This window comes from Lepidochelys olivacea (genome assembly GCF_965140295.1).
Source record: "Lepidochelys olivacea isolate rLepOli2 genome assembly, chromosome: 4".
In the NCBI taxonomy this organism is placed as follows: Eukaryota; Metazoa; Chordata; order Testudines; family Cheloniidae; genus Lepidochelys; species Lepidochelys olivacea.
Genome location: NC_140414.1, coordinates 89,009,832 through 89,027,299, shown reverse-complemented (window position 1 = coordinate 89,027,299; position 17,468 = coordinate 89,009,832). Strand labels below are relative to the sequence as shown.

Here is a 17,468-nt window from a genome sequence, read left to right as displayed (position 1 = left end):
GTAATTTTCTTTCAAGTTGTTGTGTTTATTTTTTCCACTTGAGATTTTTGTTGACAGGCAAATCGCATAGGGACGATTATCAACCATTTTCTCATACAAGTAGTTCCACTGAAATCAATATGGACTGCCGTCCTTGTGTAACTGTTCACCTGTGTAAAGAGTTAGTAATCTAGCACATAATTTGAAAATGGTAAACTGGAGAATGTTGTTATTCTCAAAATGTACCAGATACAATTCTGTTGCAGTGTTATGGCTAACATTTGGGGGCACCTAGAAATATTGCAGCTTCTACAGAAGCATAAATAGAAGAAATGGGTGATGCTGAAATTAGAAGTACTGAAATGTGTGTAAGAATGGAGAGATGGGAAGCTAAATCCTGTTGTTAGTTTTAACTGAAACAGAACAATGAACTAAAAGAAAGTAAATGTTACTTAGAACAATGTAAAGGTTACCCAATAATATCTGCCTTTGGATGACTGTAGAAAACATTCAAGATATGTATGCTGTTTTTTTCATTAGTCTTTACAAAAGGTACAGGAAGTGGTGCAAATGCCGAGACTTGTCAATGATTCTCAATTTAATCATATATCATTGCTTAGGGCACAGCTCTGCATTGTATGTGGGAGGTATGTGCAGCTGCTATGTTACAGTGGGAGTCCCAGGAAGCACTTCTGACTGAGTCAACCAGAAATGCCTCCTGGGTATCCAGGGAGGTATATACTGCAGCTGTGCTTTGTCTTCACCCACACCCTGCCTCCCTTTCTGGGCAGGTTAGTATTGCTTGCATTGCTAGTACAAGCAGTGGTTTCACTCTCCAACCACACAAAGTCTAGGGAACAATGGAAGTAATTCTGCATTTCCCTCCCCTGCCCTCACCCCCCACTGCCCTTGTCCATTCACACAGGGGCTAGTCACAGGGGATTCAAAGGACCAACGCTTAAAGTTAAAATCCTATTTCTAAATCTAAATAATATAATTGGGAAGTGGTGATCACAGACTAACATAGCTATCCTGTACCTTTGCTCCCAGCCTTACACAGATGGATGACATCTGACAGGAAGTACAACAGTATAAAAAAGCATAAATAAATTAAACTATAATGCCCTAACCAAAATTTTTGTGCCTTTTGTTGCTTATTCCGTTTCCATTTCTTTCTCCTTTTTCTCTCCATTCATGGCTGACCCATTATTTCCATCACCAAAACACATTCTCTCCTGTCACTGTGTCTACTCTTTTTCTCTTGTTTTGGTTTCCCCTTCTCTGTTGTCTCTGTAAAGCAACATTTCCTTGGTTCACATTCTCTATTTCTTGCTTGTCTCTATTCTTAGTTGTCCATCTCCTTGCTTTCTTTTATGTCACATTCTTTCTTCTCCTTCTTTTGTCTCAGCATTCCTCATCAGTCTCTCCCCTCCCTCTACATCACTAGTGGCCAACCTGTGGCTCCAGAGCCACATGCGGCTCTTCAGAAGTTAATACGTGGCTCCTTGTACAGGCACCGACTCTTGGGCTGGAGCTACAGGCGCCAACTTTCCAATGGGCCGGGGGGTGCTCACTGCTCAACCCCCGGCTCTGCCACAGGCCCTGTCCCCACTCCACCCTTCCCTCCCCCTCCCCTGAGCCTGCTGTGCCCTCGCTCCTCCCCCCGTCCCCCCAGAGCCTCCTGCATGCCACGAAACAGCTAATCGGGAGGTGTGGGGAGGGAAGAGGAAGGTGCTGAATGGCAGGGCTGCCAGTGGGTGGGAGGTGCTGGGGGCGGGGGGGAAGGGGAAGCTGATGGGGGGCTGCTGATATATTACTGTGGCTCTTTGGCAATGTACGTTGGTAAATTCTGGCTCCTTCTCAGGCTGGCCATCCCTGCTCTGTATTATTACTTAGCATAGACAGCACATTACAAATTTTAATTAATTATTACACTAAAAAATCCAGGGAGGTAGGCAAATAAATATTATTGCTCCTATTTTACAGGTGGGAAAACTAAGGCAAAGGAGGTTAAGTGGCTTGTCCAAGTCTTCAAAGAGCATTTGGGTCAAAGCTGGCATTAGAGAGTAAGAATTCCTTATTCTCAGTGCCATGCCCCCAAAAGGCCTTAGGCTCTCTGCCTGACTGTTTGGTTTTAGAGTATTGATCTGCACCAGATCCCCAGTCAGTGATCAAGATGCATTTGGATTGAGTTTATGAGGGCCATTGTCTTCCAAGTATCCATTCTGTCTCTTGGAAATCAAATATACTTTGATTAGGCCCTATTTAGGGCTAATTTTTTTCAAATGGGTTAGAATGTAAAAAAGTTTCAAAATGTCTTTAAAAGACACTAGATATTGTGTTAACTACAGAATGCAATTTACATCATTCTATAATAGAAAGGTCATAAGTATTTTAATTAAAATAGGACTGAACTGAGCAGTACATCTGGGTACAAGTGATCTCATTATGAGCGAGATGGTTACCTGCTCCACTTGCCTACATAGTGGATATAAGAGGGTTTAAATGGTTTAAGTTGCTTCCTTATAAGGGCTACTGAACCAAGAATTACTGCATGGGGAAAAGCGGCCTTCATGGTGCACCTATGCTCCCTCCCACATGGATAGACAGAGGTGGAGAGAGACTTAACTCTGCTCCACCACACCATCCAACATCTGAGCCATCACAGAAGGGGAAGTAAATGGTGCCAGATAAGGGGCTGGTGCAGATGACTTTCTTCCTTCGGGGAAAGGGGAAACAAGCATGCATTATGATTCTGTGTGTCACAGTTCAGCCCCTGATCTGCTCTTGGGACTGCACAGCAATGTGAAGCCCTATAGGTAGCATCTTGTGGTAACTCAGGTCAAGCCCTATGTTAATAAACCAGGAATAAATGATCAAATTATTATTAATGGTATATGCTTTAGAGCCATTATGTTATAATTCTTAAAGTGTATACTGGAAATACGCTTGAAATGGTTTCAGATTGTCACCTACTCTTTGAGGTATGGACTGTCTTTTTTATTCTATTTGCACAAGTAACACAGTGGGGTCCTGCTCCACGACTAGTGCTCCTAGGTGCTGCTGCAGTATAAATAATAATAACCTAGATGTAACCTGTGCTAACACAGTGGTTCTTGTCCTCTGCTGGTGGCTAATCCGTATACAGAGCTTTATGGGTCTGTTAGCCCTGGTCTACACTACGGGGGACGGGGTAGGGGGTCGACCTAAGATATCTTAGGTTGACTTACCTGGCCGTGAGGACGGCAGCGAGTTGACCGCTGCCACTCCCCCTTCGACTCCGCTTCTACCTCTTGCGAGCTGGAGTTCCGGAGTCGACTGGGAGCGCGTTCGGGGATCAATTTATCGCATCTAGAAGTGTTAAGGAAAAGTTAGTATATGTGCATATGTGACTCCATTTTGGTTTGTATTAGGTATAATTTGTAACAGACGAGACACAAAAAATTGATCACTACCCACCGATCTGCCGGGTAGTGAGGACCTGCCCTTACAGCCTTTACACTAAGGGGCCTTGTTCTTAGGTTATGTCTACACTACAGGTGAGTCCAAATATAAATCGCAGTGTAACCATGGTATGGCAGCGGAGGCACGACTCATGTACATACCCACCAGTTTCAGGTGGGTTGGTATGTGGCATGGCTCAAGCATTCTCCTGCTGCTGCTACTACCTGTGCTACCATAGCAACGTGGTTATTTATACTTGTGCTAGTTCATTGAGAGTTAGCGTGCAAATGTGTATATATACACAAGTAGGGGAATCACACCCCTTGCTTGTAATGTAGACATAGCCTTAGCGTCATGCAGGAGAGGCTTATATTTTTTAGATCCCAAGGTCTTGAGTTCAGTCCTCACAGACAATCACCTATCTAGGGGTGTCATGTTGCATGACCTTAAAGTGCAAATAAATCTATTTTCATAACTATTGGTGAACTGATCTTTGTTCAACAAGTGGTACCTGTAGAAGTGGTATCTCCCATGTGCCTAAGGAAGTCCAGGTATCAGATATCGTCTCCTTCAGTAAACATTTAGTAGCCCTTGGAAGCAATTTCTCTGATTATGTTAATTACTTATAAACACAACTGTGCATTTTTAAAACTTTTTACTAACATATTTCCTTATATTGTAAAGAGAAATGCTATGCAGTAGCTCCATATGAAATGAGAAAGCATAGCACATTTCCTCTTTATATGCAACAGTTTCTTACCTTATTTACTTCAAGTACATCTGTGCTTTGATGAGATTAATGTATTATCATGTTTTTGGATCTTGGAGTTCACTTGTAATGAAGAAAGCTGCTGCACAAAGAAGCTAGCCAGCAAGAATGAGACTAGTATCATAGTATTGGTCATTTAGCAACTGACAATCAAAGCAGAGATTAATTGCAAAACTTTCTTGGTCTTAGACTGTAGCCAAATATGCAATCCATGATAACTATTCTATGGTTTTGATCATTTAATCCATCAGTATGAAAGGATGACTTTCCCGATTCACTAGCACATGTAGAGCCCTTCACTGTTCCTTCATTCTTCTTTGCAGAAATGGATTAAGGCTAAATATGGCCCAGGTTAACCAAAATTGTGGGACTCCAGACCTACTCAGAGATTTTGGAAGAAGAAGGTTGAAATAGCAACATTTAATAGCCTTTCAGAATATGTGGCTCAGGCCAGTCAATCAGTTTGATCCTACCACTGCTCAGAAATGGAAGCCAGAGTGGAGAGATTGTACTTTGTCCTTATAGCATCTTATATGTATATATTGCTTTTTATTCTGATGGTTGTTCAGTAGTGTGTCTGAATTTACCTATTACTAAAATGTAGCCACTTCTGCTGTGTTCCACCCAGATGTTTAGCAGAAATAATTGAGTACCAAAAAATCTGGACTCCTGTGACTGAGGTCCACCACTGTAGGCTCATGTTCAGATCTTTTATTTTCCCCTGATATGTCTGATAGGGAGCATTTTACCCATTTTCCCTACCCATTAAGTGCAGTCCAGTTATTCATTTTCTGATTCTTAGCACTGGAAGCATCTTATAGCAAGGATTTGTAGGATAGTCACACAATATCAATTAGTTACTAGCTTTTATATATGGAAATGTGGAGTTTCTCTGTTACTTTGAGAATGGGGAGCCAAAGTCACAAAGATCCAGTTTTTCAAATAAGAAATTGCTGGATTCATGTTGGCAAACACAACTGACTAAACACATTTGACTCTGATCCTTTCCCCATTGCTTTATTAGCAATTTACTACAACTGGGAGATTTCAGATATTATTATGGTCTTGTTATAGTGCTGGCCCTTTAAGGGAGTCAGATGCCTAGCCTAGTCTACCTATGCCAAGCTCCACCGAAGAGAATGAGCCAATCTGTGTCCACCTGGGGATAGTTAACTGCCTAAGTAGATAGAAGGCAGTTAATTAATTAATTAAAAAGCACATGGACCTAATAGAAAGCTTAGGGGAGAGAGCTCAGCTGAAAAAAGTTCCTGAGAAGAAAGGAAGCTCCAGGGGAGGGGAGCTCCTAGGGAATCTGAACTAGGCAAAAGCTCTCCAGATAAGGATGCCTGGGAGAGACCCTAAACAACCAGGAGAGAGACTACAAAGCTATACAGCCTGAGGCCTTACAGTAGAAGGAGCTGCTGCTGGAACCTAGAGATATTTTGTTTTGGGACTTTAAAGTTCTATGCAGGCTCTGAAGTAAAAGCCTTTAAACCCTTGTACAAGTGCTTCTTTCAGCAAGCTTTATTTATTGCTGTAGAGTGGCTTCTCCTTGACCGAGATGTTTGTGACCTCAGTGTCCCCTTATTAAGGGGTGAAACTGAGGCTGGCCACAGCAGAGCAACGTCTAGTCACAAGGGGGTGCTTGGGAGGCAATGAGGTGCCTTCTAGAGGTACAAATTGCTATATAGGAGACAAATGTATAAAAAAACTCCACAAAATGATATAGCACTAACCTTTTACAAATGCTGCCAGCTTACAAAGAGACTATTTAAATACAAGCATAGTGCTATAGTTGAGTAGAGGAAAGAGACTTTTTCCAGTGGTGCATTTCAGTTGGGGAAGAAAGTCTAAAACAAGATGAGTTTTGATGTTTCTTCATATCCATTCCTTCACCAACATACTGGGACCCCCTGGAACAATACATTTACTTGAGATTCAGAGAAATGTGTGTATTTGAGATGCTATATAGCACCCAGCACTAAAACAAGTACTACTAGATTCTCTACTTCCAAACCTCCTGTTTGCCTTAGGATAGCTAAATAAAAGTACAGAACTGGTGGAGTCAGGAAATCTGACTTTGTGTTTGCCTTGATCTTTGACAAGTCACTTAATCTTCATTTTACAGAGGACTTATATTTATCTATTCTACAGGGGTTTGGTGAGTGTATTCGTGAATTCTTTTGTAAAGCACTGTATATTTTTGTTTATGATTTATTTTACATAATGCAATTACTTTAAATTATATATTTCCTTAAGGTAAAATCCCCTTGTGGCAGGATGCTGTTTTTCTATTATTACTTCCTGTAATTTTGTACTGTGTCTGTTATTTTTTGTTAGCCTGAAAACTCCACTGAAAGGAAAGGGTTGAGCTTTAACTGACCAAGTAATAATGGCTCAGCAGGTAAAACACTTGAGTATTGTTAATTACCTCTGGCCTAGAGCCATTAAGTTGTAGTCCACAAACAAAGGGGTTTGATTGACTTTTGGCAGGGCAGCCTCTGAATATATGTTTCACATGGATATGTTAGTTCTGCTGTACTGTGGTATAAACCAGGCTCTTTGTTAAAGAATTCAAGCTGTATTATAACTCAGGGTATGTCTGTGCTACAGCGGCACGGTTGCTGTGCTCCAGCTACGTGACTGTGTAGTGCTTGTGTTATAGACACTTGCTACCCTGCCGGAAGGGGCTTTTCAGTCACTTGTACCTGAGTGTCTACCTAGGCATGTCTGCATTGGGGCATAGGTCGTCTTAACTATGGATCTTAGGGTGTGAACTTTGGCACCCCTAAGTGAAGTAGCTAGGTTGACCTATGGTTTAGGTGTAGACCAGCCTTAAGAGTGAGACATGAAAGGATGATATTTTGAGCTGTCTGGAAAAGAGGCCTGTGCTGCCTTCTGTTACTTGGAGGGCGTGCATTGGGAGGGTGGGAACAGCATTGCCAGTCCATGTTAGGACAGAGGGCCACAGTGCAAATGGGGTACCAGTTACCTTGGTAGCTGATTTCCACCAAGTATATCATTGAGCATGAGGCTAGAATCCTGTTCGGCTGCCAGAGAGGTGAAAAGGCTGCATGCACTCTCCTCCCCAATAGAGATCCATCTATTCAGACAGGGATTTGTCCATTAGAATGGAGAATAAAATTAATTTTTGCTAGATTGATATGTCTAGTCTTTTCCCAAAGGAATCCTGCCTCATTCAATGCACAGGACAGACTGCATTCTGAATGAATTGGGCATGTGCAATGAATGACACTACTGTCTGTAGGAATCTCTGCCACATTTTGTTGTAGAAGTCAGGTAGTGTACAGAGAATGAGACGGGATTACAGGATGAGAAAGGATGGTCTCCTGTGCAAGGAAGTTGAATGCCACCCTGGAGAATTGGATTCTGCCTCTGCCACAGAGTTCCTATGTGATCCTAGTCAATTCACTTAAACCCAAATTATCACAGGTAGTCATTAATTGTGTTTTCCTTGTTTTCTGGGTGCCCAATATGAGACATCTGGGGTTAGATTTGCAGAAGTGTTGAGTGGTCATAACTGCAACTGAAGTCAGTTGGATCTGTGCTTTGTGAACATATAAAATGTTACGATGATGCTAAGAACTCTGAAAAATCCGGAAGTAGCTATCTTAATCTGGGCAGCCAAAATTAGTGGACACTGACAATTTTTGCTTTAATCTCTGTGCACCTCAGTTCTCCAGCTATAAAATGGGAATAAAACCACCTAAACTCTTATGTCATGAAGTGTCATGAAGATAAAATGCATTTGTTTCTGTGAAATACTCTGATACTATGATGAGAACACCATAGCCATACCCATAAAGAAACTAATAATTTTGTATTCAGTACAGGGTTTGGATGGTAGGTGGCAAATACAGCTGGGAGCCACACATTGAATATGGAGGATAAAAGGAAATATTGAATAGCTATCTATTCAGTGAGCATAATCCATCTTGTACACTGAATGAGTCAGGGGGCTGTAGAAAAACTATGTGTCATGTAATTAAAGACCACAGGGTGGGCTGATTTAAATCACCAACCAGGAAATCTTGATTTAAACAATTTATTTTAATCATGTTTCACATTGGTACTTCTAGCTAGTTGATGTAATCATCTCACGCCTACTTTTTGTTCATAGACTGGAAGAGAGAGAGAGAAACTTTTTCTGCTTTTTGAACTCCCAGTTGGTTGCTTAACTTTGAGTGAACTAGTCACTGAACTATTTGAAAATACTTAAATGAAGGAAACATTCTCTCCGTACCTGTAGAAGAAGCTAGTGCTTTCAAAAGCTGACTTAGCACTTCAAACTCTGATTCCAGATGCTCAGCAAGTGACTTCAACCAATTCAGTCATTTGGCTTTCTTTGGACTTTGGCAGCAAACGTGTCACTTTGTGTGTGTGTGTTTAAAAAAAATGATTTGAATAGATTATAGTAAGGTTAGGGCTTAAGGCAGGTTCTAATAATTTCAAATGTACTTTTATATAGTTTTTTAAAATAAATCTGTATTTAATTTTTATTAAAATATACAATTTTAAAAACCTGCTTTATTTCTTTGTTAAAATCATCCATTTTTTTAATCCTCCCTGAAAGAGGAGGGATACACACAAAGGGAGCGAATTAAGGTTGCATAGGCAGTGTTAATCCTGGTATTTCCTAACTTGTGAGTGCTTGAGTTTGCAATCTTAGTGTTCTTTTAAAATAATCTTTTTGATGTAACACTGATAGTTTTGCTGCACTTTTTTGGTTTGATTTGTGTTTGAATGTTGTTGTTTTTTAAAAAAGTCTGATAGGAATTTTGCTAATGTGTGGCAGCTCCTGTAGTTCAAACCATAGCCTTTGGACCTTAAAATGTGCATAACATTTGAGCACGAAAAAAGTGTTTGAATTAAAGGCTTTTTTTTTATTTTATTTTATTTTTTTTTTAGAAAATGTCACCTTTATTTTTATACATAAAGTCCCACCGTATAATGCAGATTTAATTTAAAAAGTTTAGCCTCAGACAATGAGATTAAAATTTTGGACATGCTTAGTGTAAGGATTCTCCTGTCAATTGACTAGTCTTTGCTAATCCTTAGAGTATTGTGAAGTCATAAAATGCTAATAGTCAGTGGGTATAATGGCAGATCATCCAGGTCACATGCTCATATCAGTTTACAACTGTTCCTAACATTCAAAGCAATGTCAGTTTGCTGTGGCTGATCCGGAGACTGAGCAAAGTGTAATAGGAAATGGCTACAGCTGCAAACAACTTCCAAGGGTTTCCGATATTGTTGGAGAACTGCTTAGTTAGGAAATGAAGGCCCTGTGGCTACAGTGGGGTATATACTTCTTTTTAACAAAGGAAATCTCCATTGTTTAACATTGTGGCTCTTCATCCTGGTTGAGCTAACATTTTCAAAACTAGAATCAAACATTTTTTGTTAAATCATATGCTAAATCTTCTGAAAAACCAAAATTGCATTTAGCTGCGATTTTTAGCTGTTCAGATTGTGCCAATATATTCCCTATCCATTTCTGCCACAAATCTCGGAAGGTATATAGTAATTAGCTGTTGCTTATTTGACATATATTGGGGAGAGGAATAAATGAAGATGTGCAGTCTTGCTATCTTCAGGTCAAATTTTTGTCTTATTGAAATTAATAGGCTGCAAAACTGCCATTTCAGTCAATGGGGATTGCACATACAGACTGAGGTCAATATATAGCCCTGCATTTGAAGACAGAATTTAATTTAGCACAGGACTACTGTTCTTTATAAAAGTACTAGCAAGCGTTTGAAGATATGTGACTAGACTATTGACAGATTTATTTCAGACATTGTCTGTAGTCTTTTAAATGAATATTTTTTTTAAATATAGTTCTACTATATTCTTTTTTAGAAAAGAGGTGGGGTATGAAGCAAGAAAAATAAAGAAAATGAAAGAACACCACTACCCCAGAATTGTTGTCACTCTAAATTGCAACAGGATAGGCCATCTTGTGGCCTGGCTTAAATAGCATTGCAGAGGCATAAGGAAAAATAAGATCCCCTTCCCATGCTATTGTGGAACCACTTCACATCCCTGCTGCAGGCATGGTACTATGTACTTGGAACTCTGCTTGTGTGGAGGGGGGTTGGATGCCATCACAGATGAGTTGAGCTAGAATGTGGAAATAATAGTAATCATAGCACATTGGAAAGGTAGAAAGCACATTACCACCTTTGGAATCAAGAAGAGTATCTTGCCTTTCTGAGGTATGGTTACTTCCCTGTTGGATGGTAAGTACTGCTCCTTGCACAGAGCTGATTTTTGTAAGTGCACAGTGTAGACCCAGATGGAAAATTGAAAGCCCTTCCCATGAAAAAAAATTTGTGTTTCTGAAAAACATTTTGCCCCAAAATGGGACGAAAAGTCAAAACCACATTTTTTTTGGGAAGGTTTTTTGATAAAAATTCAATTTCATTTTGTTTTGGATCTTCACAAGTAAAGTTGACAAGAGCCTTCCTGCCTAGCTGTTGGAGAGTCAGAGTCCACAGTTCCAGCACTGGAGGGGAAGAGCACCCAGGTTGGTCTTCCAAGGGCTTGGGGGCAGATGGAGTGCCTGGGCTGTCTGGTGCTCCAGCCCCAGAATTTGCCCCTGGCCACTCAGCTTAGCAGTCCTCCAGGAAAGTTTTTGTCAGTTTCACTGACAGAAAGTGAAATGACAAAAGTCCTCTAGCAGGGTACCATCAGTTTGATTTTGGTTGTGCAAAAAGGGCATTTTTTTTTTCTTTGTCAGAAAAAAATTTGTCAGAATTTCTTTTTAATTCTGTCACCGTTATGTATACACACTATTAAAAGCATTTGAAAAGAAAAAAATAGGACAGATTTCTGTTAGGTTGCACCTATTTATTTCATGTTTGCATAGATATGAGAATACACCTCTGCTGTTTTGGATTGTCTTTATTTGAGCAAACACAATCAAGTTACAGGACTTGCACTGAGAATTAAAGACCAGCTAGAAGGAGCAAGTAGTCTCATATGTAGGCCTTCCCCTTGTTGCTTTCAAAATGTGCTCACTACAGCATCCATGGAGTGAGTCCTTGATGATGAAGGAAAAGGGTACTTTGTTGCATTTAAGTTGGTTTTTCTATCCCCCATCTCCCCCCAAATGGGTAGTAGAGGGGGATGAAGGGGAAGTTTGTGGAGAAGAGGAGGAAGCAGCTGGGCTTACTCAGGAGGAGGGCACTGCCATTCTTTCTGACCGGGAGACTGAGACTGGGTGGGTGGAGTATTTTTCCCCATACAGAACTTACCAGGATTGGGTTGGCAGCACCTACCCATGAAATTTGCAAAAGGACCGAGTTTCCTCGTGACTTGCTGTGGGCATCACACTTATCACCCTTTTTCCTTGGGGCCAGGGAAGGAATTTTTCTCTCTCTGCCAGACTGGCCAAGGTATGGTGGGGGTTTTTCCCCTTCCACACAGCAGGTTTGGCACCCGGTGGAGTGGTGTTGGGGAGTTACGTTATAATCTCACAATTTAGTAAGTGAAACTTGTGGCAGCTGTTCCGTGCAAGTTCTTGTTATGGAAGGGATACATTTATCAGACAAAGTGGAGTTGAGGAGGATTTGAGGGAAAGCATCCCTTAGGGAGCTAAGAAGGGGGAGTTTTGGGGCATCTGTGTCTGGTACAGTAGAGAGCCGACCCTCCTCTTGTGAGGGGAGGGTCGCAGGGTTCTAGCTACAGTGTGGCTGGAGCCAGGTAGGGGATTATGTGTAAATGGTTAAGGAAATTATGATAACCTGCACTGTACAACTTATTGCCAGGTATTCCCAGATATTTTTGGTGAATAAAGTTGCAGCCTAATTAAATCACATCCCTTGCCTCCAGTCTTTCTTCTGGCATGGCTGGCGAACTCTTCTTGGTGAAATATTTTTATACTCAAACGTTGTCTGGCATTGTTCTGTGTCCTTCTCTCTCCCTACTAGCAGCACAAAGCACTATCTTTAGGCTAGTGTGTATTCTAGGGCTGTGCTGTTGTGAAATCCCTCAAAGAAACTTTCAGCATCTAGTATGGGTTGAAATTCCACCACAGAAATAGAGGAAGAGGAGTAAATTTGCTCATGAAAAGGAAGAAGAGGCGCTGGAAGAGAGGGGGAAGCTTCAAGTTCCATTTTCAAGTATGGGCGGTGTGTGTTGCCTATTTTTATTTAATTGAACCTACTTGTCAGTTGGTGTACACAGGGCAGTATAAGTTAGATGACAAATATTGGGGTTCTTTGTGTTTTAATTCTTAATTTTGAATTGTTTTAATTTATTATTTTAATAACATGCATATGGAACTAGTAGCCTGCAGCAATGCACGCACACAAATCACAAAAAGAAATCTTAAGATAATGTATAAAGCTGTCAGGAGGAGTATTCCTGATATCATTTTGAACTCCTGCTTCCTCTGGATTTCTGTCAGTGTGCATATGTCCAACATAAACCATTCTTAATATCAAAGGATAAAAAGACAGTGGATGAGAATCCCATCTCAGAGAGTTGCTATCCTTTCAGGTTAACTTTTCTTTCATTTTGAGAAGATTTAGATATGTAGTCAGAGAAAATTTCAAGAAGATGAGTGTTAAACTCATAGCAGCCCAGCAAAAAACAAACAAAAAACCAAGCACCAAAATGTTTGGAATTTCATATTTTCCTTTCAAAGACAAGAATTCTTTTTGCTGGAAAAAAAAAATTCATTGTGAGGCAGGCTGGTTAATGCTATATTTTTACATCTCTTTTTATTGTTTTGGGTAACCAGCCATTACTTACTGTTTCAGTTTCGTGAGAAATGTATCATGTCTAGGCACAGCTCCATCCAAATCTGCTGTTTTAATATGCATATTGAATCTTTTGGAAAACTCTCCACTTTTCTCTTGGTATTGGAGAGGGAGTTATGTATATTAACTTTTCTGTGTGTGAAGCCAAAAATCAGTTCTCAAAGTTGCTACAGGAGACCTGATTCTCAACTAGAATAGAGTACAGAAGTTGTTAAAGCTGATGAAGGAAATCCATCTTTTACAACTGAAAAGCTTTCAGTGGAAGCAGTGAATTTAAAGTTTAGTATCCTAAAAAAATCCCTGTAAATCAGATAAATTAAAACAGGTAAAAATAGCAAAACAATCAAACAAAAGCTAATAATTTAGCTCAGAAAGTTGTGTTCCCTGTCCCATGTGTAGTTTAAACAGAAAGGAAAGGAACATGTGTTTGTTACCTAAGCAGAATGCAATCAAACTAGCTTAGATTTTCATCCTTTGTCTTGAGATTTTTCTTTAAAGTGGATAACATTTCTTAATCATTTTTTAAAATATCTTCTCAAATCAAACTAATTTGCTGCTTCATCTTCTCTAAAATTAATATTTACCATGTAATGTGTTTCGTTTTCTCTGCTTGTGTTATAAGGCATACTGTGGTAACACTGAATGTGATGGGGGTGGGGGGGACGGGGACTGCAACTGAATTACCAGCTGCATCTGCATTCTTTTTGATTTCCTATATAATAGAGTTTATTTTGGCCTTGTTTAGGCCACGGGGACTCTCACCAATTAACAATGAACCCTTCTGAGGGCAAAATTGAATATAGTATCTCTTTACATTTAGGTCCAAATTCTGTTCTTGATCATTCTGTGTAAAGCTAGAGTGGCTCTAGAGTAGACCAAGGTAATTGAGATGAAAATCTGCTCTTTAAAGTTTGCTTTCCAAGGATAGAGTTACAACACTGTAATAGGGCAGACTAACTTAACATAAAACCTGCATGCTGTTGCCTTATCTGACATCTTGTATAGGGTATGTTGGAACGTCTTATTTCCCAAAAGGCAGCTCCTTTTAATATAATACATTAAGTACTAAGAAGCTTACATGTTAAACCACACATTTTAATTTCTTATTTTGCTTAAGGCACATCACTATAATTTTCCTGAAATCTTTTGATTTCATGCAGCTGACTACATAAACTTCTGTGGACCAACTGTTGCTCTGTTGCACCAGTATGTAGGAGAGCAGAATTTGGCCGTATCTTGGTGTGTCAGACTTAATGAGAGAGTTTCTGTGCTACTTTTGTAGCTAGCAAAAGATTGATTTTTTTCAAGTAGTAATACATTTTCTGTTTATGTTCCATGATGCATTTTGATGTCTGTAGAAATGTCATGTGTCCAAAAAGAGTTTCAGTTGGTGAGATTTTTATTTTGTTGTCGTTTTTACAATTTTCAATAATGTTGCCATTTTTCTTGTGCTATAATTGAAAATAAAGCACAAATGAACATTGTGGAAGTATTTTTCCCTAAGTAAAAACAGTTTAATTGTAGTAAAAATAAGTTTCCTGACAATTGTAACAGCTTGGAAAAACTGCTCACTATATTTTTAAAATGCCTGGGATGTTTCTCTCTGAAACAAGATATTGCTAATTACCAAATAACATTAAAATGGCAGGTTTAAAGTTCATAAACTGTTTGCACAGCAGGGCGAAGCCACCATAAATACTGAGTTCAAATTTATGGTGGTTGATAGCTGGCTCCACTATACAAATGTATTGAGTTGAATAGGTGGGGTGTCTTTAATGAATGCAAGAAAAAAAGTTAAATATTCAAGTTTGTTTAGCTACAGTAAATGTCAGATCCAGTATCCATCAACCAAAGTTTTACACTGAGCAGAAAAGTCCAAAGAGTTATGTATGGTCTTTTTTTCTATCCTGAAGAATTCATCAAAAGCTTCTGAGATTCATACTTATGGTGCAGGCATTTTATGGCAGTTTAATCATGAAGTATAAAAACATCTGGAGCAGATGAAGTGAACCTTAAAACTAACTAATCCTTTAATCATTACTCTTTTATGTTTCTGCTTTCAGCTGATCATGACTTTATTACACATTAACAACTAAAATGTTGGCCTCACTGAGATTTTGCTGTTTGAGTAGAGTAGTATATATTTGCATTAGCTGAAATAAACCTTAAGTTTTTTTATAGAGGAGATAATTTTTATTAGCTGTTTAAACAATACGATTATGACAGCTTGAAACTGTCTTGCCAGGTATCATGAGACACTGGGCAAATAGCGGTGAGCTTACTATTAAAGAGCTTAGGACTCAAGAAGAGGAAGAAATTGGCGAACAATGAAAAGGAAGTAACCTCACATTCTGATTTCTGAATGGACTTGGACTGTTGGTATTTTATTTGGTTGTAGCTTTGGTGGTTTGGATGTCACTGAAGGCAGTATACTGTTGCAAGGAGAGAGGAGACTTAACAGGAGTTCAATGCTACTTGCTACCTAGTGGTAATAAAACCAAGACTTGTTCCAACAAAACCAAGGCTCATTTTACAGGAAATTATGTATTGTTAACAAAATAGCAACAGAAGCAAACATGAATACTTAGAAGGAACCTGACTATGCACAAGTATACAGAGTAAGAGTAAGCAGACTGGAAAAACTTGGGAGAAATTTGTTCTCTCACTCATCAGTTTCAGTTACAGAAACCTTAAGTCTCATCTACATTTTAAAGTTTTACTAATATAACTGTTTGGTTTGTGGTGGAGATGGGAGAGAATGTGTGGGGTGTTCTCCTCCCCCACCCCCTTTTGGTTTTAAAAAAAAAGTTAGACCAGTAAAAAGCTATAAGATGCAATGGAGGAATTGCAAAGAATTTTTTTTAAAAAAACAAACACAAAAATAATATTATGGGATGGAATAGAGGGAATTGTGGGAATTTCATCTTAAGCTTCCACAATTCCCTGAGAGGCACATTGATGTCCCACAATGCACTGAAAAAATTTTCCATGAGGCAGTTCCCCAGACAGTGGCATGGAAGATAACTGGGATACCTACCCACACTGCAGCATACCTTGCTGATATAACCTGTTGCTGTGAGGATGCACTGCAGCAGCAGCAAAGACAGCCAAGAAAAACTGCATTGTCGGCAGCTGTATGCCAGCACTAATGCTACCGGTAAAACTTTCTAATGGAGATGTGGCCCTAGTGTAGATGTAGTTTCACCGCTTATAAAGGCGATATACCAGTATAGTTATGCCCCTTCCGGAGTGGGAATAGCTAGATCAGTGTAAAGCATTTTTATACTCATATATAACCTGCATCCACAGAGTTGTGTGTCCTGCGTTAACTGTACTGGTGGTTTGCTTAAAGTGGTACCACTTTCTAGTGACGACAAAGCCTTAGTGGTTACTTGTAATGATAATAGTTTAAATCCAGAAGGAAATATGATTTTTAAATTGATGATGTAGAATCATTGAAATGTAGAGCTGGAAGAGACTTGAAGAGATCATCTAGTCTAGCCTTCTGCACTGAGGCAAGACCAAGTATATCTAAACCATCCCTGACAAGTGTTTGTCTAACCTGGTCTTAAAAACCTGCAGTGATGGGGATTCCACAACATCCCTTTGAATCTTATTCCAGTGCTTAACTATCCTTATAGTTAGAAAGTTTCCTAATATCTAACTTACATCTCACTTGCAAATGAAGTTGATTATTTCTTGTCCTGTCCTCAGTGGACACTGTGAACAGTTGATCACTGTCCTCTTCGTAACAACCTTTTGAGGAAAGTTAATTTAATCACTTGTACTCCCACTTCTTTAAGGCAGGAAAATCTAAATGTGTTTTGCAGAAATGTACATTCTGCACCTTTATTAAGATATATTGTATTATTGCCTCATCTGAGTGGGTATGTGAACCACCACAAGAAATTAAGACAATTGAACAACAGCATAAAATTTTCAAAAGCACCTAAATTCCATTGTAAATTGATGGGACTTAACAATTTTTGAAAATGTTTACACTCGGTCCGAAGGTTGTGGAATCGTTATCTTTCTGGGGGAAGTTTTGTTTATAACAAAGTCTTGGTGGAGACAAAATGACGATGATATTATTTAGTCCTTCAGTAATCTGTGAATAAAGTAAAACCAAATAATTGCTATCAAAACAAAATTATTCATTCTACTTTTTTTTTCATTTAGATGTCTTTCTCTCCTAAATCCACAACAGTGATTTTGATCTCTGTAGTTTAAAATTCCAGCAGTTCACACTAAAAGCTAGATCCACAAAGAGCACTTAGACTCAGTGTTCCAACACCTGGAATCCCCATCCTTGAATTAGGCACCCAGGCTCCTTAAGCAATGCATGAGGAGAGTTAGGCACCTATGAAATGAGGCCACAACAACGAGTACTTTGGGTGGGGAGCTGCCTCAGGTAGCCAATAGGCAATGCTGAAGAGAGTAATGGCCAAAGTCGCCTTCTGCTTGGGATTCACAGCCATGAACCCTTT

General features: G+C 39.4%; 1 protein-coding gene across 6 annotated transcripts in view; it reads left to right on the top strand.

Moving 5' to 3' along the window:
• The window catches only part of FAT1 (FAT atypical cadherin 1), a 148,170-nt gene that overhangs the window by 51,824 nt on the left and 78,878 nt on the right, over positions 1 to 17,468 (top strand). The gene's annotated exons all lie outside the window — the stretch shown is intronic.